The sequence below is a fragment of the Zootoca vivipara genome, chromosome 10 (assembly GCF_965207765.1).
Source record: "Zootoca vivipara chromosome 10, rZooViv2.hap1.1, whole genome shotgun sequence".
Lineage (NCBI taxonomy): Eukaryota > Metazoa > Chordata > Lepidosauria > Squamata > Lacertidae > Zootoca > Zootoca vivipara.
Genome location: NC_142593.1, coordinates 6767588 through 6780171, shown reverse-complemented (window position 1 = coordinate 6780171; position 12584 = coordinate 6767588). Strand labels below are relative to the sequence as shown.

Sequence of the window (12584 nt, the reverse complement as noted above, 5' to 3'; positions counted from 1 at the left end):
AAATGTATAGATGACGACTCATGTCCTAAGTGGATCTCCTTGTAAGATACTGGTGACTTTGTAAGTCATGGAATCTGGATGCAATTGAATGGATGGATGAAGAGCAGCCTAAATGCACCCTTCCCAGAATGGCTTGCATGGTGAGGGTGGTGACAGCGCTGGTTTGAGCTGAGTCTGGCTATCTCGCTCAGCACTGTGTACTCTGGGGATGGGGAGCCTCAGGCCCGGAGGACAAATACAACCACTGAGGTCACCCTCTCACTAGTCATCCCTCCTTCCCCGGCCATGACCACACATCCCTTTACTAGTCCCCCCCCCTTTTTTGCCCATGTTGTAAAATCACCGTCCAATGTGAAGTACTCTAGAGGCTATTCAGAAATCAGAAAGTTAATTTAATCCACTGACCATCTTGAATTCAGTTATATATGACACAATGGTCCCTACCCCCTTTACTTCACTTTGCCAGAAAAGCAATGACTTGCACCACTATTACTATGGCTGCTTGCCACTACACCAGGGAAATCTTGAAGCTGGAGCACAGCATGGCAGCTCCCATAGTCACACCCTCAAGGACAGTCCTAAAATGCAGGGACCCGTTCTTACATAAACAACGTGCCTCATTTATCAATGTCAGCAGGGCTGCAATCCTAGTGTTGTGGGCATAGCTGCCAAGTCTCCCGTATTCCCCAGGAAACCCCCATTTCTCTAGCTGTTTTCAGCTGAAAAAACAGATTTTTTGTTTTCCCCCGGTTTATTCTGGCGCGGTGGCCATTTTGGAACTGGGCGGAGCATGCTCAGAAGCGACTTTTGATGCAGCTCCGCCCAGTTCCAAAATGGCTGCAGCGCGACTTCCGGTCCGGTCCCTTATTTCTCCCACTGGAACTTGGTAGGTATGGTTGTGGGAGTAAACACCATTGAGCTCCTCCTCTTACTTTGGACCCCAACTTAGAAAATACTTCGGGCTTCAACAAAAGTTCTTCCTCCAGCTGAAATGCAACCTTTAGCACTTAATTAGAAATGCAAAAAAGTGTTAGCATATCACCTGCTGTTGTGAACCAGAAAACCCATCGAATAGCACGAAAGAAGTCTCCAGCCTCTACTTGATGGTGTTCCTCAACTTCTGACTTCCTCTATGCTACTCTGTTACAAACAAACTTGTAAATTTCATGATTGTCTCATTCTTTTGCCAGAACACTTCAGCAGATGACTTGGAACTGAAGTTTGATTCTACTTAAGGCAAAATATATCTCCTTTCTGCTTCAGCAAAGACAACTGGAGTAGCATTTTGTTTTCTTTGCAATTGCTCGTTTCTATGGGTAACTTACACAATATGTTGAGATCCTTTTACTTGTTACTTTCCATCATGTTAAAAGCTGAGGGGCTCCTCTGCAGAGCAACTCCCTGGCCCCACCTGGCTCTTCCAGGATGGGATTAGCTCTTAAAGGGTCAGGGGATACAATAACAACAGCTCCAGAAGAACCTCCAAGCTATTAACCCTTGCTCTCAAGGGAGTGCTGCACCACTGAGAACAGGCCATCTACCTAACTCCAGGACCTGGAAACCACCCATCAACAGTGCCTCCATCTCACCAGGATTCATTCCCAGCTTCTTGACCCTCATCCAATTCCAGTTATTACTGATTCCAGGCCCAGATCCAGTGCCTGAACAGCCTCTTCCGAATCAGATGAAAGGAGAGACAGAGCTGGGTGCCATCTGCATATTGATGACACTCTAAATCCCTGGATGATAGCTCTGACCAACTTCATATAGATGTTTAAAAGCATGTGTCCTGCACAAATGCCAAGGAACTGAGTAGAAGACTCCCAGTGCTACTGTCCAGGATCAGTTCTGCAGGTACAAGAGGAGGGTGTAATGGTACTTGGAGGCTCAGGGGACTTCAGTGGCTAAAAGTGTCTCTTACCAACTGCAGCTCATTTGACAGGGAGGGTCATTCCTGGACCAGGAAAGCCTTACCATAGCAGTTCATGTGTTGCTTGCTTCTAGACTGTATTACTGCAGTGCACTCTGTGGGGCTTTCCTCACACTTGATCACAATTAATGCAGAATGCTGGAGGACGATCGCTGACAGGTGAGGCCCTGTGCTCAGAGATCTGAACCATTGCTGATTTGCTGCTGGGCCAAGTTACTGTTAGCATATAAAGCCCTTAACAACTTGGATCAATTCACTGTACTCTTTTAAGTACTTGCTAATAACATTCTAGGGACCCAGGTGGCGCTGTGGGCTAAACCACTGAGCCTAGGGCTTGCTGATCAGAAGGTCGGCGGTTCGAATCCCTGTGTCGGGGTGAGCTCCCGTTGCTTGGTCCCAGCTCCTGCCAACCTAGCAGTTCGAAAGCACATCAAAATGCAAGTAGATAAATAGGAACCGCTATATCGGGAAGGTAAACGGCGTTTCCATGTGCTGCTCTGGTTTGCCATGTGCTGCTCTGGTTTGTCATGCTGGCCACATGACCTGGAAGCTATACGCCGGCTCCCTCGGCCAATAATGCGAGATGAGCGTGCAACCCCAGAGTCGGTCACGACTGGACCTAATGGTCAGGGGTCCCTTTACCTTTACCTTTAATAACATTCTGGTTTAGACAAGTCTACCCAAATGCTAAGAAAGTTGAGGTAATCTTTATCTGTTTTTAACTTGTTTTCTACTCTTTCCTTTTTCTTCTTATTTACTTTACGGTAATTGACTATAATAATCTCAATTAAAATCAGAAAAAAGAAAGTTGGGGTAATCTTGATGTGTTTTAAAGTAGGGTTGTTATTATTGTTGTTGTTATTAAATTATTAATTATTAAATTTATATACCACCCTACACCCACAGGGTTGTGAGTTTTCCTTGATTTTACTGTTTAATCTTTTTAAACTGCTTTGAGGTTTGTTTTTTACAATCAAACCGTGTATACATTTTATTAATGAAATGATATCAAAAGCACAGAGAGATCAAGAACTGACAGGGTTGCACTCCCCCTTGTCGCTTACCTGATAAAGGTTATCAATCAGGGTGACCAAGGTCATTTCAGTGCCATCTATGACGCCAGAGTGAAATAGGTAGCTTCATCCAAACATGCCTGAAACTGATCAGCTGCCATCTCTCAATCCTCTTGCCCTGGGACATTTGTAAGTGGATGATAGCTATCTAGAATTTCAGAACAAAATAAAAAAAATTCCTTCCAGCAGCACCTTAGAGACCAACTAAGTTTGTCATTGGTATGAGCTTTCGTGTGCATGCACACTTCTTCAGATACACTGAAACAGAAGTCACCAGATGCTTCTGTTTCAGTGTATCTGAAGAAGTGTGCATGCACACGAAAGCTCATACCAATGACAAACTTAGTTGGTCTCTAAGGTGCTGCTGGAAGGAATTTTTTTATTTTGTTTCGACTACGTCAGACCAACACGGCTACCTACCTATAACTAGAATTTCAGAGTCCAGGGAGGGACTCTTGAGAAAGGGATTGCTGCTGCACCTTTTTGGGGAAAAGAAGTATCATCCCTCCCCCGGTCTCAACCACTTCATATGGTCAAACCTTCCTGGCTAATATTTATTAGCCATGATAGGCAAGGGTCAACAGAGCACACAGCACATGAGGCAGTATCCAGTGTTAGTTATATTCAGTGTAGAACCAATAGAATTAATGGACATGATTCACTTAGACCAGGCATCCCCAAACTGCGGCCCTCCAGATGTTTTGGCCTACAACTCCCATGATTCCTAGCTAAGAGGACCAGTGGTCAGGGATGATGGGAATTGTAGTCCAAAACATCTGGAGGGCCAAAGTCTGGGGATGTCTGACTTAGACCAAGAGTTCAACCAATGACATGGATGGACCTAACTTAGTTGAATGTAACCTGTGATAATCCAGACCCCTGCCAGTATCCTGCCCATATCCTCAGGCCACACCAAGTGAAACTGATCCCACAAACCAATATTAGATGGTGTTCTGAAAACCTTCACCTGAGCTACATTAATGCCACACAAACAGCCCCAACGGAAAACAATGAAACAAAAACTGCCATCATGTTTTAATAGCCTAAAAGATAATAAAATACTCCAGACAAAACTGTGGCAATGAATGAGCTTAGTGCAAGTGTTCTGATTTTGCAATGCCTACTTTCCCCCCCTTTTGTCCCCTATTTGTTATGTAATTAACAGATGGCAAATCTCTGTGTGTCAGGAGACAGCTAAATTTACACCTCTTTAAATACCTTGTTTGTCAGCTCCCTTGATAAATGTGAGTAAACTGGCGTACAAACTGTTTTAATGCTTGCTTATCTGACAGACTAGCTATTAGATGAAAAGCTACATCCCATTTCCTTAATGCACTGCCAAATTTACACCACAGTCAAAGGCTATGCTATAGAGCCAACACTTAATTGAACAACCAAATGTATGCATGGGGTTTCAAGAATGCAAAACAATTTTCAGAAGGGAATTTAAAAACACTCACTTTGAATTGGAAGTAGCTTTCACTGTTCCATCAACTCTCCCATATGCACAGTGTGTGAACTTTTGAGGCAAAGGGTAATTTTCCACCCAAATGCTGAAATTCTGCTGCATCTGGTTCAAATGGGGTCAGCTAATTACTTGTCAGAAGCAGAAGGAACCTTTTGATAACACCTATTATTGATGTTGTTTTCACAAATCCAGCTTTGGCTTACAACCAAAAGTTGGGAAAGTACATTTTTTAAAAAAAAAAAAAAGGCTAGAAACGCAGGTCACTAATAGCTAATAGTAACCACATATGGAATTCTGCTTGATGTTCCCAACTGAATTCATGTTAAGATTATTATTATTATTTAAAGTTGGAAGCTGAAAACAGATAAGAAACAGCAATCTGCCTAGGAGAGAGAGAATACAGGAGAAATATTTCCTGCCCTAGCTTTCTGTACTGTATTTTTCCATGTATAAGACTAGGTCCCCCCCCCCTAAAAATAATGTCAAAAATTAGGGGACATCTCCCCCTCCATTTTCTTAAATCTTAGTCCCCCAAAATAGGGGGTGTCTTATACATGGGGGCGTCTTATAGACTGTCTCGCCAGAGTGCTGCATGCTCTAGTTATCTCTCGCTTGGACTACTGCAATGCGCTCTACATGGGCCCACCTTTGAAGGTTACCTGGAAACTACAACTAATCCAAAATGCGGCAGCTAGACTGGTGACTGGGAGTGGCTGCCGAGACCACATAACACCGGTCCTGCAAGACCTACATTGGCTCCCAGTACGTTTCCGAGCACAATTCAAAGTGTTGGTGCTGACCTTTAAAGCCCTAAACGGCCTCGGTCCAGTATACCTGAAAGAGTGTCTCCTCACCCATCGTTCTGCCCGGACACTGAGGTCCAGCACCGAGGGCCTTCTGGCGGTTCCCTCGCTACGAGAAGCTAAGTTACAGGGAACCAGGCAGAGGGTCTTCTCGGTAGTGGTGCCCACCCTGTGGAATGCCCTCCCACCAGAGGTCAAAGAGAACAACAACTACCAGACCTTTAGAAGGTATCTCAAGGCAGCCCTGTTTAGGGAAGCTTTTAATGTTTGATGGATTTCTGTATTTTAATATTTTGTTGGAAGCCGCCCAGAGTGGCTGGGGGAACCCAGCCAGATGTGCAGGGTATAAATAATATATTATTATTATTATTATTATTATTATTATTATTATTATTATTTATTAAAATATGGTAGTTATCCATGTTTCTTATGTAGGTTCCCCCTCCCTAAAAATTGTGACTGGCCCTTCTGGGATGCCATCACATCATCCTCTGCGCCCCCCCCCCAAAAGAGCCTCACTCCCTCACAAAATGTCCACTAGCTTACATTTTCACAGAGAACCGTCACTCCAGGAAACCCTCTGTAGTGTCATGCAATAATAGCAGAGTACTTTACTTGCACACTCAAAACATCTAAAAGCCCATGCTTCCCAGTTGCTATCAATAAATCTGATATCGGAGATCCAGCAGGACTGAATTCCATTGCTCTTAGCGCTCCCAACTCTTACCCAACAAATGCTGGGGCAACTTAATAAGCTAGACTGTGAAGGCTACATCAGTGTCTCTGAAATATTAAAGCAATAAAAGACTTCGTTCTTTGCCAAAATGAGTAATACGTTGGGCAGTGGTTGTTTTATATTTATAGCTTTGCTTATAGTTGCTTATAGTTTGGAGTAAGCAGGTCTTATAGAAGCTGGGTCTGCTTCAGAGTTAGCCAACATGGTGCCTTTCAGGTTTTGTAGATTCCAGTGCTGGTGACATCAGGCCTCTGTGTGCCAGTTGGTGGGAATCCCAGGAGGCGAGAGTGCCCAGGCACTCAGGTCCTGTTCACATGCTTCCCATTGGCACCTGGGTGGCTACTTTGAGAACAGGGCCTTTGGTCTGATCCAGCAGGGCTCTTATGTAATTCCCATCGGTCCCAGCCAATGGGGCCATTGGTCGGGGATGATGGAAGTTGTAGTCTGCCATCCAGAGGAAATCCTATTGGCTACACCTGTCCTACTTCTGATTCTGGAAATGGCACGCAACACATCCTAAGTACTTATCCTCTTCTCTAGTTCTTTCTACCCTATCCCATAAATTCCTGATCCTGTGTGCTTCCCATTTTCACTTTTATCTCAACACCCTTGCAACAGGATCCTTCTCATTCTCCCCTTAGGACAGGCATCCCCAAACTATGGCCCTCCAGATGCTTTGGCCTACAACTCCCATGATCCCTAGCTAACAGGACCAGTGGTCAGGGATGATGGGAATTGTAGTCCAAAACATCAGGAGGGCTGAAGTTTGGGGATGCCTGCCTTAGGAGGTTGGATTCTCTGACTTGCTACAACTCTTCCAGAGGCTACAAGAGCCTTGGGCGCTCTCTCTCTCTCTCTCTCCTGTATGCCTATATGTTTAACCCAGGCATGGCCCAACTTGGCCCTCCAGCTGTTTTGGGACTACAGTTCCCATCATCCCTGACCACTGGTCCTGTTAGCCAGGGATGATGGGAGCTGTAGTCCCAAAACAGCTTGGAGGCCCAAGTTTGGCCATGTCTGGTTTAAGCCATTAAAAGGGTACAGTAGAAACACTTGCACACAGCCACAGCTGGAGGACTTCCCAACAGTCACATGGTGAGACCTGTGCTTGAAAGGTTATCCTTAGGCTACATATTGTAGCCAGATTTTCTCTAGAATGCTGGATATTAAAGGTAGATTCTCATGTTTGCTTTCTGTTTCCATTGCACATATGGTTTTTCCAGTTAGTTTTTTTCTTCATGGTGTTGCAGGGTGATATTTTTGGATGACACTGCCTTCCAAAGCAGGTCTGCTGGTTGTCCTTTTTTGAGTAGTGTGATACTTCTGTGGGTGTCACTGACAATGCTGAGGTACAGTTCCTTTGCTTTCAAAAAGGAAAAAGGGGGAACCCAATGAACTTTGGAATTTTTCATTCATGCTTGTCCACAGCATCTGTGGAAACAAGAATGGGGGAAGGCCTTCGTGCCTTGCTTGCAAACAACACGAGGAGGCCCGTCAGCAAGTGCTGTCTGGTGGGTCCTGTCCTACATTGACAACTCCACCCCCCCCCCGCCCGATAAGACACCATTTTAAATTTTCCAGAACACCATGAAGTAAAACTACAATGGGTGCTCTCAGGCACCATCAGGTATTTAAAATGGCAGCTTTCCTGATCTGGTGCAGCAGGACCATGGCAGATTTTAGCACTGGTTGTTGCCACTAGGCCCCAAAGGACTACCTGATGAGTCCAGGCCAGTTTGTGGGCTTCCCACAGGTATCCGGCTGGGAATTGTTAGAAACAGAGAGAATGTGTGCCAATTTACTCTTCATTTCTAATACCCTGTTCTTTTTACAAAAGCTGACTGGACTGGCAATGGAATCTTACTTCAAAACTTGTGATGGGACAGGCACACAGCTTTAACCCCCTCTCCCCAAAATCTTGCTGCTGTTCTCTGCGCCAAAACATTTGTCACCTGAAGTGGCTGCCTCACTCTGCCTAATGGTAGGGCAGGCCTCATGTATTGGGCTTTATTCACACCATCATTCCTTAGCATTGGCCTCCAGTTCTTTTCCTACTGCGTGTCATGGTGTTGCTGGCATTGGTGTCCTTGGCTTTGGCAGCGCCCCTGAGTTTTGACTGCCACTGTAAGCACATTACCTCCTCAGCTTATGGGAAGAATCTCCAGCTCCTGGATGTTACACAGGAAGGAGGAGGAGGAGGAGGAGGAGGAGGAGGAGGAGAAGGAGGAGGAGGAGGAGGAGGAGGAGGAGGAGGAGGAGTTTGGATTTGATATCCCGCTTTATCACTATCTGAAGGAGTCTCAAGGCAGCTAACATTCTCCTTTCCCTTCCTCTCCCACAACAAACACTCTGTTAGGCTGAGAGACTTCAGAGAAGTGTGACTAGCCCAAGGTCACCCAGCAGCTGCATGTGGAGGAGCAGAGACGCGAACCCGGTTCCCCAGATTATGAGTCTGCCGCTCTTAACCACTACACCGTTTGCAGCATGCTCAGGCAAGAACACTGATGTGCTGTGCGCCCAACCCTATGGCCTCATCTACTGGGGGAGAAAATTGTAGGGTCAGGCCAGAGCTCACAACGCATTTCCCCCAGGAACAACTTGCATAAAACATTCCCAATCTATTTGTACCTATATTTAACTTAACAAATCTTGTTTGACTTCTTCAGAGGGCTGATCTCTCTTGAAATATGTCACTTCCCCTCCATTCAAGCATTCTGGGCAGCCTGCCTATTTCAGGGACATCTGCAATGCAGGGAATGGAGGATTTCCTCCTGACCTTTGACAGGAATGGGCTGGCTGCCTATGCAATAAAGTTCAAGTTCAAGAACCAACCTGCAGGATTTCACTCACCCTTGGCTGAATGGGATCCATGAATGCTGGTGGAATGAAACACTTCTCTATGCAGCTTTCATTCCACCTACCAGGCCATTGTCATGTTACACCTTTTTGGGTTGACAGGGGAATATATTTCTCTAAGGCCTGAAGAGAACGGCAATGAGTTACCTTGTAGTTCGACTTTGATGAAGAGGAAATGCATTGAAGTGACATTTTGAATGTTTGGACAACGTTGGCAATAAGTCATAGCAAGGGCCATGAAACAGTTGCATTCTGGTTCATCCTAAATAATCAACAGCAGCGCCAAAGGGTCACTCTTGCTAATTTAAATAGAACTTTAAACATACCTTTCAGAAACAGATCCTGCATAATAAATGTTTATGTCAAACATGCCATTTCCCTAGAGAATGATGAGACAAGCAATTTCCGGATTGAAATTAATATATACTCCTTTCAGCTATTTGTATTTTATTATAGCTCTGCCATCAAAAGTGCTCACAGCTGCAAGTTTGATCCAGAAACCATTTTATAATGGCAGCCAATGGTAGGGGCTTGTTTGTTGTGAGCTCAGACTGTGGTGACTCTAAGCTCACTTCAGACCACTGGAAGCTCTCTTAGACCACCAGCTCAGTATTGTCTTCATGGATCAATGCCTTGTCATGGCGAAGGGGCTTGAATAACTCAGAGAAGCTATGAGCTATGCCATGCAGGGCCACCCAAGATGGACAGGTCATAGTGGAGAGTTTTGACTAAACGTGATCCACCTGGAGAAGGAACTGGCAAGCCACTCCAGTATCCCTGCCAAGAAAACTCCATGGACAAAGATTGTCTACACCAGGCATCCCCAAACTGTGGCCCTCCAGATGCTTTGGCCTACAACTCCCATGATCCCTAGCTAAAAGGACCAGTGGTCGGGGAAGATGGGAATTGTAGTCCAAAACATCTGGAGGGCCGAAGTTTGGGGATGCCTGGTCTACACTGACTGGCTGGGGCTCTCTAGGATTTGAGACAGGGGAAAGGCATTCCCATACCTATAGGGAGATGCCAAGAATTGAACCTTATTACAGTCCTAAACGGAAGGTAGCAGAAACGCTGGTTGCTGATAGAATCTGACGTTCTTGATTGCCCTTCAGTTCATACAAGTGTTTTTTCCCCCCTGTAATCAGGTGGAAATACACAAGCCCAAATTAGAGGAGTGGCATTTCAAATGTGAAATGTGCCTGCCTGCATCATTATCCTCCTTAAAACACATACTGTACATCTTCTTTTGAGAGTGGAGTATAAATCAGTGAATGATAAAGAAGACCTGCTCCCTGCCTTGCAGGCCTTTCCCACTTGGGCTGGGAAGTTGGGATCCTGACTGATTCTAGCTACAGAAGCTGAGGCTGCTGAACAGATTCTTTGGGGGGGGGGTTGTTAGGTGGGTGGGGGTTATTGTTGTTGATTTTTTTGTATTTTTATTTTGGAAATTATGATTTATGTGGAAATTGTTCAATTTGGTTGTGCACGCTTTGTTTATTGTTTATGACTACTCTTGTTATGTTTGTAGTTATGCATTTTTTGTATGTTGCAAGTGGCCTTGAGCATTGCTTTAACTTTGGAAAAGTTGCATACCAATAAAATGATGGATTGACTGGGCACAGTGGTGCAATTAGGTAATTTTAGAGTGGGGACTTTATGGTCTTATGCCCCACCCCCTTCAATACCTTGAGTTCAGAGCTTTCCAAACTGTGTCACAACACATTAGTGTGTTGGCTGCAGTGTGCAGGTGTGTCGTGCGACTGCCCGCCACACTCCTGGAAAGGGGTTAGTTTAACCTCCAGTTTGCTAGCAAAACCAAACTACTGTGTCACGAAATGATGCATGTCGAAAAAGTGTGTCACCAATGTGAAAAGTTTGGCTGTGGTAATGTGACCCTGCAGCACTGAGGGTTCTTCTACTCATTCAGCTAAGTGGATCTCTAACAGTGAACCATCCAAACTTTCCTAACAGACTGATCCTGTGCATGTTTACTCAGAAGCAACTCCCCCTTAGTTCAGTTGGACTTCCTCTAAAATAAATGTGCATGGGATTTGATTATTAACTAGTAGCCTCATTACACATAACAAGTCCCGTGTGAATGAGGATCAGAGAAGCCCTCTTTACGTGTTACTCACATAGAGGACCCTGGTGGGCAGTAGCTACTCATGTGTAGAGGTTCCTCTTCAGAGATCTCTCTGCAGATATAGGGCACAGGCCAAGCTCTGCCGAGCAACCTCCCCTCCACTATGCGTGAGTGCTCTCCAGACCAGGAAAGCATGAAGTCTTGAAATAATCAGTGCATGATTTTTAGCAAATGACGTTTTCAGCCATTTCTCTCCTGGAGAGACGATAGTTTATTTATACAACTGCAGATTAATGTTCTGCTGTTAAGAATGAGTTAAAGTAAGACATCTTCCTTAGCCCAATGCCGTGCAAAGAGGGATATGATGGCTCTTTGGTCTCTTATATTACAAAGAGTGACAGTTTCATGTCTACATAATGTTTAATTGAAAACCTATGAAAATCCATTCCTCATTTTTAACTCTTGAGAAATTGATGCAAGATTAAATTTTGAAAACTCCTTGGTTCATGCTGAGACAAAACTATCAGTGGGAGTTTTGCCAAAGCAGGTATTAAGGACTTGCATGACTTGGCCCACAGTACCAGAGAAATATGAGCTATTAGCTCAATTCATCTATGTCTAAAATACATTGCTCAAGCCCTAACATTCTGCTAGAGCCTGGCTTTGCCAAACTGTTTGGCACAACCACTAGGGCTTAGCAGCTGTTACGGATTTGTGAGGACTGCAGGACTGAGTTCTTTCTAACAGTTCTAAGGAACAAATGGTCAATGTGCCCACGGCATTTGCCTCCTCACAAACCCAAAAGACAAATCAAAACTTAAACCAAAGTAAAGATTTATAGTAGACAACTTACAAGACGGCTTACCGCTCCAAGTGAAAATTTTGAAGACAGCACAACTGGGGATCTAACGCCTGACATTTCACAGGATTTACCTTTCTACTTCTCCCCACCTCTCCCCACTCCCTTCAAGAAGAACATAAAAGGAGAAGGCCCATTTAGTCCATCCTCCTGTTCTCACAGTGGCTGACCTGATGTCTGTGGGAAGCCCCAAAACAGCACTGAATGAAACAGCACTCTCCCCATCCTTTCAGCTCAGCAGGTGAGGAATTGAGGAGACCTGCAGCATTTGTTAGAGCACAATTCTATGCATGTCTACCCAGCACAAAGTTCCAGTAACCTTATTGTGTAATATCTGTCAAGATAAACTACTTCCTAGAAGGTGGGGGGGGGAGGAGATTCATGGAAGCTGCACTGAATTCTGGAGAGGGGATAGGATGCAAACAACTAAAATAGATGAAGTTCCTGAAACCGAAAGGTCCCTTTGGCTTAGGAGTGAAATAAAATTAGCTGAAGTTTCAGCCCCATACTCATCTGCGTAGGTAAGCTCCACTGAACTCAATGGGGGTATGTAGCTATAGGATTGTGCTGTTCAGACGTTTGGTATTGGAAGCCAAAGTCTGTAAAATGTCCCAAATTCAGAAAGTCTTTTAATTTTCCATTCTGTAGTACTTAAAACAAAAACAAAAACTGGAGCATGCAACTTCTTCAGGGGTTAGGACAGGAAAAACTTTTTCAACTATTAGCCATATAAAAAAGAACACTTACCAAGCAACACTTTCTATTATCATGGTGAA

General features: G+C 44.6%; 1 protein-coding gene across 1 annotated transcript in view; it reads right to left on the bottom strand.

The window, feature by feature from the left end:
- The window catches only part of NTRK2 (neurotrophic receptor tyrosine kinase 2), a 186807-nt gene that overhangs the window by 61345 nt on the left and 112878 nt on the right, over nt 1-12584 (bottom strand). The gene's annotated exons all lie outside the window — the stretch shown is intronic.